Source organism: Colobus angolensis, unplaced genomic scaffold, assembly GCF_000951035.1.
Source record: "Colobus angolensis palliatus isolate OR3802 unplaced genomic scaffold, Cang.pa_1.0 Scaffold213, whole genome shotgun sequence".
NCBI classification, from domain to species: domain Eukaryota; kingdom Metazoa; phylum Chordata; class Mammalia; order Primates; family Cercopithecidae; genus Colobus; species Colobus angolensis.
This window is the reverse complement of record NW_012115300.1, coordinates 1,839,334-1,847,859: the sequence shown is the minus strand read 5'-3', so window position 1 is coordinate 1,847,859 and position 8,526 is coordinate 1,839,334.

Genomic DNA, 8,526 nt, shown 5'->3' with positions numbered 1-8,526 from the left:
GTAATGGTGAGCACTTTTTCTTATGCCTGTTTGCCATTCATATGTCTACTTTTGAGAAATGTCTATTTAAATCTTTTGACAATTTAAAATCAAATATTAGATTTTTAAGTTTTTGAAGTCTAGAAATTTTAGAGTTGTTTGAGTTTCTTATGTATTCTAATTATTAATCCGTTGTCAGATGAGTAGTTAGCAAATATTTTCTCACAATCTCTGTGTTATCTGTTTACTTTGTTGATTGTTTGCTGTGCAGAAAATTTTTAATTTGATGTGATCCAATTTTTCCATTTTTTGTTTGCCTATGCTTGTGGGGTAGTACTCAAGGATTTTTTTTGCCCCAGACCAATATCCTGGAGAGTTTTCCCAGAGCTTTCTTGCAGTAGTTTCATAGTAGTTTGAGGTGTTAGACTTAAGTGTTTAATCCATTTTGCTTTCATTTTTGTATATGGTGAGAGTTCATTCTTCTGCAGGTAGATATCCATATGGATATTCAATTTTCCCAGTACCATTTATTGAAGAGACTGTCTTTTCTCCAGTATATATTCTTGGCACCTGTGTCAAAAATGAGTTCACAGTAGGTGCATGGACTTGTTTCTGGATTCTCTATTCTATTCTGTTGGTCTGTGTGTCTGTTTTTATGCCAATACCATGCTGTTTTGGTTACTGTAGCCCTTTAGTATAATTTGAAATCAGGTAATGTCATTCCTCCAGTTTTGTTCTTTTTGCTTAGGGTAGCTTTGGCTACTTTGGGTCTTTTGTGGTTCCATATAAATTTTAGAATTGCTATTTCCATTTCTGTGAAGAATGTCATTTGTATTTTTATAAAAATTGAATCGAGTCTGTGAATTGCTTTGGGCAGTATGGACATTTTAACAATATTGATTCTTCCAGTCCATGAACATAGAATATCTTTCCAATTTTGTGTATTGTGTTCAATTTCTCTCATTATCATTTTATAGTTGTCTTTATAGAGATCTTTCACTTTTACGGTTAATTCCTAGTTATTTCATTTTATTTGTGGCTATTGTAAATGGAGTACTTTCATTCTTTTTCAGATTGTTCACAGTTGGTATATAGAAATGCTACTGATTTTCATATGTTGATTTTGTATCCTGCAACTTGACTGAATTTATCAGTTTGAATAGTTTTTTTGGTGTTGTCTTTAGTATTCTCCAAATGTAAGATCATATTATCTGCAAGGAAATATAATTTGCATTCTTTGTTTCCGGTTTGGATGCCCCTTATTTTTTTCTCTTGTCTGATTGCTCTAGCTAAGACTTTCCCAATTCAATGTAATACTAGCTGTGGGCCTGTCATATATAGCTTTCTAAATGTTGAGTTATAGCTCTTCTCAACCAAGTTTTTTGAGGATTTCTATTATGAAGATATGCTAAAGTTTATCAAATGCTTTTTCAACATCAATCGAAATGACCATATAGTTTTTGTCCTTTATTCTGTTGATATGTAGTATCACCTTGATTAATTTGTATATGTTGAGCCATTCTTGCAGTCCCAGGATAAATCCCACCTGGTCATGATGAATGATCTTCTTAGTGTATGGTTGAATGTAGTTTGCTAGTATTTTGTTGAGGAGAAAACCTAGACTGTTTCACTGTGTTTATGCTTAGCTATCATGCCCAAATCAATTTAGTACATTCTTTAAATATTCCAGATACTGTAAATCTGGCAACCAGGAAAGAAAACTGCCATAAAGCAATGTATATTTAGATACTAATATTTCCCTCACACTTTCTTTTCTCTTCCTTATTTCATTTCTTTACTAATTTGTTGGCTATTGGTTTATGGCATATTGAGACCTCAGTCTATAATAACCATTTTTATCTGATGTACAGCTCTACACATTTTATTTAACTCTGTGATGGCAAACTCTGGTATTTTTGTCACTCCCTTGCCTGTTAGGCTCATGGCAGATTCCATGAGCCTAAGTGACAATATTCTTTGCTACTAACCTATGGGTTTGGCCTCAGGATCCTTCTTAATGCAGTAGTGTATGCATTATAAACCTGTGTATGCATTATAAACCTAAAGAAGTGGCTTATAAGTTTAAGTCTGTTAGCTTTTTCTACTCTTTTAGCATTCTTAAACGCTGTTTAATTAGATGTAAAAGAAGGAAATGAGAAGTTAAACATGGACTAAATGTGATAAAAGAAAATCTCTGTTAACTTAGGATATCAGTGAGTCTGATAAAAAGGCTTTAAAATGTTCTAGGAAGTATTTCTGCCTGGGATATTTGAATTAGTCTCCAAAAGTAGGTCATTCCCCATTAGTTTGAATATTTTCAAAAATGATAAATATACTTGTTGTTGTTTTTAGACAGAGTTTCACTCTTGTCGCCCAGGGTGGAGTGCAGTGGCATGATCTTGACTCCCTGCAACCTCCACCTCCTGGGTTCAAGTGATTCTTCTGCTTCAGTCTCCTGATTAGCTGGGATTACAGGCACCCACCACCACACCCGGGTAATTTTTGTATTTTTAGTAGAGATGGGATTTCACCATGTTGGCAAGGCTGGTCTCAAACTCCTGACCTCAGGTAATCCGCCTGCTTCTGTCTCCGAAAGTGCTGGGTTTACAGGCATGAGCCACCGTGTCTGGCCTAGAAATGATACATATACTGTTTAATGAAATAGCTTATTCTATGTTTGAAGTTTCTTAAGTTTAGAAAATTTTATGTCAAAATGAAATTTCTTTTTCTGTAACTTATACCAGTTTTTCTTGTATTCCTTCAATGGAAAACAATGTTTTTTTATGTTTTATCTTTTTGAAATTAAGGTATCATTTATTTAAAATAGAATAAAACACAGAGGTCGTAAGTTTTCAGTATGATGACTTTTGAAAATTGTGGACACCTATGTGACTACTACTCAATATAAGATATAGGACATTTGTTTCATTCCAGAAAGATCGCTATTCCTGTTTCAAGTTAATTTCCGGCTCTTCGTCCCCTAAAGGCAATCTTTTTCTTACTTCTGTCACCATTGACTAGTTTTAGTGATAATAATAAAAATGGAATTATACAGTATGTATTATATCATATGTATATATAGATGTATTATAACAGTAAGATTGTTATGAACATTTCTGTACAAACTTTAATGAACATATGTTTTTGTTGCTTTTGGGTAAGTATATAGGAATAAAATTGCTAGGGCAGAAGTTATGTTTAATTTCTTAAGAAAGAGCCAAACAGTTTTCCAGAGTGATAGTACCCTTTTGCATTCTCACTAGCAATTAATGAGTTCTAGTTGCGACATATCTTGCTAGTCATTTAAATGACAACCATTATGGTAGTTTTGAATTTGTATTTCATTCTGGTTTCAATTTGTGTTTTCCTGATGACTATGCCGTTTAGCAGATTGATAGGGTTATTAACCCTTTAAAATAAATTTTAACTTCCCAACTCATTTTTATTTAAGCTAGTACTAATTTAAATCTCCCCTTATATGCGCCATTGTTTGAAATAAAATGTGTGATATTAAATTTACTTTAATAACATTAGATATTATGTATGATCTTCACCTATTAAGATAATTTTAATTTTGTCATTGTATTAGTTACAAATATGTATTATAGATCTCTGGCTGATTTAACAAAAAATACCTGAAATACCTGGCTTTATATCTGCACCACTACTTCATATTGAGGGACAAAACTATGAGTAGAATCCTGTACTTCCTCATTAGAAGAAGCATTTTAAATTAATATTGACTCTTGAGGTGATTGTATAACCTGCTTGTAAAACTACTGAATTTTTTTCATCAACCCATATTACTATATCTCATTGATTAAATGCTCACGAAGAATTTGACAAATGACTTAGCAGTGTCATAATCTGCTAAACTATGAGAATATGCTGTTCTAATATCCTAAAAATGCTATAAAGGTGGAGATTATTTCAGATAGTAGCTCCTAATTATTGCAAAGCCATGATATAACAAAAAGATCACTAGACTTATAATCGTTAAAAATTTCGTTTTCCAGCTGGATTACCAGAAGAAGTCACTACATTTATCTGAATTCTATATTTCACATCTGTTAAATAGTGTCTATTTTGTCTACATCATAGTGTTGTGATTATCACACTCGATATTGTATGTAAAGTGTTTTGTGACTAAAAAATAATACATATATAAGATATTAAATGCTTTTATGTTGATGTCACTAGTTTATAGCATAGTGTTTGCACATAGTAGGTGCTCTAACAGAAGTAGCTTTTGTTAAATGATGGCTGGATGAACAATATCTCCAAGCAATTTTGTTAATAAACAGTTATAGAAATTGTTAAATATCATATCAATATTAATACTAAAATTCCTGCCCCTCTTTAATAAAAGTCACATTTGTTCATTTATAGTCTTTTGGAAACCCTCATATTCTCTGTGGCTGCTTGTGATAAATGTCAACAAGTTTGAGATCACTCAACCAGGTACTTGAAGAGACCCTACCAACAAGTCATTTATGGTAGAATTCCATTTTTACAAATATCATGGGCTTGCCTTTCTACTCTTTATTATTGAACTCACCTTTAATTTGAAGACCATTTTTAAAATAAGAAATATTTAAGCAAAAATTTCTACTTTTCTTGATCTTGAGTACATGCTCATTGCTATTTGCTACCTTTCCCAATATCATTAGGTGGTAGTTTAATTTCTTTGTTTGTTTTTTACTGCTCTGAGCATTTTTAAAGTGCTTGACTGATTTATTTTAATCCTGCTGTTACATATTTTCCCCAAGTCTAAGGCCTTATCTTATTTCCTCTCACAGTAGCATTTGACACAGTGGACCATGCCCTTTTCCTTGAAACTCTTGATCATCGCTGTATGCGCTCCCCATTGCCTGATTCTCCTCCCACTTCACTGTCTGTTCCTTCTAAGTCTCCTTAACTGCTTCTTTTTCATCTTCTTCCATGAGACTATCTGAAGATTTACTACCAGAAATCTTGCAGAACAGGAGGGAGTGAGATGATATAGTCAAAGCAGTAAAATAAAAAAATCTGTCATATAATGATAAAATGGTCAATTCAACAGCAAGTTATAGCAATTACAAATATACACCTACCCAACATCAGAGTACCTAAATATATAAAGCAAATACTAAAAGTTACAAAGGGAGATTGACAAAAATACAATAATAGTAGGATACTTCAGTGCTGTACTTTTAATAATAGATAGAACATCCTGATACAAAATCAATATATAAACAACTAACTTGAACAACACTATGGACTAAGTGGACCTAACAGACATACACAGATCTTTCCATCCAACAGTAGAAGAATATACATTTTTTTCAAGTACATGTGGAATCACAAAACAGGTCTGATGAATTTAAAAAGATTAAAATTACCCCAATTATCTTTTTCAGCCACAATAGAATAAAACTAAAAACAATAACAGTAAAAAAAATGAGAAAATTCACAAATACATGGAAACTAAACACACTCTTGAACAAATATTGGATAAAAGAGAAAACATAGTGGGAATGTAAAAAGTATCTCAAGATAAATGAGAATACAACCTATTAAAACTTATGGATGCACAAAGGCAGTACTAAGAAAAAAGTTTATAATGGCAAAACCCTAATTTTAAAACGTAGAAAAGAGTATTTTTTTTTGAAAAGATAAACATTGACAAACCCCTAAGTATGCTAACTAATAAAAAAGAAGATTCAAATAGTTAGAATAAAATAAAGAAGAAATTATAAGAGATGACTCATAAATAAAAGAATTATAAGTGGCTGTTAAGAAAAATTATACTCAAACAAATTAAATAACCTCGAAGAAATGGATACATCTTTTAAAAAAACATACAATCTACCGAAACTGAATCAAGAATAAATGGAAAACTTAAACAGATCAATAATTAATAAGGCGATTGGATCAGTAGTCAGAAACCTTCCAAGAAATAGAAGTCTGGGATCAGATAGCTTCATTGGTGAATTCCACCAAATATTCAAAGAATAATTCATGCTCATTCATTTCAAACTCTTCCAAAAAAGTGGTAGAGGGGAAATACTTCCAAACATATTTTATGAGGCCGGCATTATTCTAATACAAAAGCCAGAAAAAGATAACACAAGCAAAGAAAACATAGGCCAGTATTCCTGAATATAAAAGCAAAAATTCTCCACAAAATACTAGCAAACTGAATCCAATAACACATTAGAAAGATAATGCAGTTTGCATATGTTGAATGATTCTTGCATCCCAGGGATAAATTTCACATGAATCAAGTGAGATTTAGCCCTGGGATTAAAAAATGGTTCAACATATGCAAATTAATTGATGTAATACATCATGTTAATATAGCAAAAGAAAGCACATAATTTCAATTAATGCAGAGAAAGCATTTGACAAAATTCAGCATTTGTTAATGATACAAACTCTTAACAAAATATGCATAAAAGAAACCTACATGAAACTAATAAAGGCCATATAAGAAAAGCAGAGAGCTATGTAACATCAAAATCAATGGAGTAAAACTGAGAGCTTTTTTTTAAGATTAGAAACAAAACGAAGATGTCCACTCTTACCACTTCATTCAAAGTACTGGAAGTTATAGCCAGAGTAATTGGACAAGAGAAAGAAATAAAAGTCATTTAATAAAAAAGAAAGTAAAACAGTATATGCTTGCAGATGACATGAGTGTATATGTAGAAAACCCTACAGACTCAAGAAGATACTATGAGAACTAATAAGTGAAGTCAGTAAAGTTGTGGGATACAAAATCAATATAGAAAAATCAGTAGTGATTTTATATACAAACACATTGAGCTACCCAAAAACGAAATCAATAAAATAATTCCATTTATAATAGTAACAAAAAGAATAAAATAATATACAAAATAAACTAAAGAAGTTAGAAAAGTGTACAATGATAATTGTAAAACATTGATGAGGGAAATTAAAGAAAACACAGATAAATGAAAAAACATCCAGTGTTCATGGATTGGCAAAACTAATACTGTCAAAATGTCCATCCTATACAAACTGATCTTCAGATTTAATGCAATCCCTTATCCAAATCCCAGTGGCATTCTTTACAGGAACAGGAAAAGAAATTCTAAATTTTTATAGAACCACGAAATACCTCTAATAGCCAACTCAGTCCTGAGAAAGAAAAAGCTGAAGGCATCATACTTACTGATTTCAAAATGTGTAACCAAAACTACACTAATAGAAATAGAATGGTACTGGCATAAAAACAGACATATAGATGAATGAAATAGAATAGAGAGCCCAGAAGTAAATGCACACATCTGTAGCCACCTGATCTTTGATAATGGTGCTGAGAACACACAATGAGGGGAAAGGATAGTCTTCAATAAATGGTATTATGAAAACTAGATAGCCACATGCAGGGAAATAAAATCATACTACTATCTCATAGTATCTACAAAAACCAACTCAAAATGAATAAGAGACTTAAACATAAAACGCAAAACTTAAAAACTACTAGAAAAATACAGAGGGAAAAAGGTTCTTGACATTGTTGTTGGACAATTATATTTTGGATGACACCAGAGTCACAGACAGAAGGAATGAAATAGACAAATGGGATTGCATCAAACTAAACTTCTGCACAAAGTAAATAATCTACAGAGTAAAAGGCAACCTATGGAATGAAGAAAGTATTTGCAAACCATATACTTTATAAAGGGTTAATATTCAAAATACACAAGAAACTCAGTGGCAAAAAAGCAAATAACACATTTTTTAAAATGAGCAGAGGGTGTGAACATTTCTTAAAAGAAGTCATACAAATGTTCAACAGTGTTGGAAAAGGTGCTCAACATCACTAATCATCAGGAAAGCGCAAGTCAAAGCCACACTGAAATATCACTTCAAACCTGTTACAATGATTTTATCAAAATGATGAAAAATAACAAGTGTTGGCAAGGATGTGGAGAAGACCCTTGACCACTGTTGATATGAACATAGATTAGTTCAACCATTATGAAAAACACTATGGAAGTTGCTCAAAAATTTAAAAATAGAACTACCTTATGATCCAGGTACCTTAGCTCTAAGTATAGTTTCAAAAAATATAAAATTATTATCTGGACTAGCTTGTTCCACCCTCATGTTCATTAAAGCATTATTCACATTGACCAAGATAAAGAAACAACCTAAATGTCCTTCAATCAATGAATGGACTACATTTTATATGTACTACTATATACACACATATATACTGCATATATACATATACACTACATTTATATATATGTAGTTAGAATGTGTGCATGTGTGTATATATACACACACTATGTAGTTAGAATATATACATGCTATATATGTAATTATATGTACACACACTTTACATGTAGTTAGAATATGTATGCAAACACACGTTTAAACTACATGTATAAATGTATATAGGTATATATGTGTATTACACATATATGTATATATGTATATATAAATGCAGTGTATATGTATATATGTAGTATATATGTGTATATATAGTATATATAAAATGTCCATTCATCTATTGATAGACATTTAGGTTGT